This window comes from Antechinus flavipes, chromosome 2, assembly GCF_016432865.1.
Source record: "Antechinus flavipes isolate AdamAnt ecotype Samford, QLD, Australia chromosome 2, AdamAnt_v2, whole genome shotgun sequence".
In the NCBI taxonomy this organism is placed as follows: Eukaryota; Metazoa; Chordata; class Mammalia; order Dasyuromorphia; family Dasyuridae; genus Antechinus; species Antechinus flavipes.
In genome coordinates, this window is record NC_067399.1 from 647,168,944 (window position 1) to 647,170,222 (window position 1,279).

The window sequence follows — 1,279 nt, forward strand, 5'->3', positions numbered from 1 at the left end:
ACCAGATTTTTTTGATGACTACTACTTTGTAATACAGGTTGAGATTTTTCATGTCTAGGCTACCTTCCTTCACATTTTTTTTCATTAATCCCCTTGATATTATTGATCTTTTTTTTCAGATGAATTTAATTATTACTTTTTCTAGCATCATACAATATTTATTGGTAGCTTGATTTATATAGCACTTAATAAGCATATTAGGCAGAATTGTCATTTTTATTATATTTACTTTGCCTACTCATGAATAATTGGTATTTCCCCAATTGTTTAGATCTAATTTTATTTGTGTGAAAAGTGTAATTGTATTCATGTAGTTCCTGGGTTTGTCTTGGCAAGAAACTCCCAAATATTTGATATTGTTTAATTGTTTTAAGTGGTATTTCTCTTTTTATCTCTTGTTGTTGGTCTTTGTTGGTAATAAATACAGATGCTGATGATTTATGTGGGTTTATTTTGCATCCTGCAACTTTGCTAAAGTTGTTACCTATTTCAACCAGTTTTTTACTTGTTTTTCTGAGATTCTCCAAGTATACAATATTATCTGCAAAGTGATAGTTTTCTTTCAATATTGCATATTCTAATTCCTTCCATTTCTTGTTCTTCTCATAATCAGCAAAGCTAGTATTTCTAGAACAATATTGAATAATATTGGTGATAATAGGGATTGCTGCTTCATCCCTGATCTTATTGTGAGAGCTTCTAACTTATCATCATTTTAGATAATAATTGCTGTTGGTTTTAGGCAGATACTATTTATCATTCGTAGAATGTTTTGATAATTATTGTTATTAATCTATCTTCTCAGTGTATTAGCTTATAATTCTATTGGTGATGTGAAAGGACACATTTGATAGGGGCTCATTAACAATAATCAAAATTATAATCTAGAAATATGAGGGAAGAAGTAAGGTTCTTTTCTCTGGAAAACAAACCTGTCAGTGCCAAGTGCATTTGATGAGTGAGCTACAGAAGAAATGCCAATTATTTTTGTATTTCTTTCTATGCCCAGAATTTAGGACAATACCTGGCTGAAAGTAACAGTTTAATACATGCTTGATTGAGTGATAAGTGCTTAAGAAATGGAGTTGATTGATTGATTGCTGAAAGAGAATGTGAACTCAAGTTCTCTCCATCTAAATACATCACATTTTATGTAACATCGCACTCGCTTGGTAGGTGTCTTATAGAAACTTTCCTTTCTGTAAGACTGCCCTAGGCTTAAAGTGGGAGGAATAATACACTAAATCAGTTATTATTTCAAGGATATCAATAAAATGCT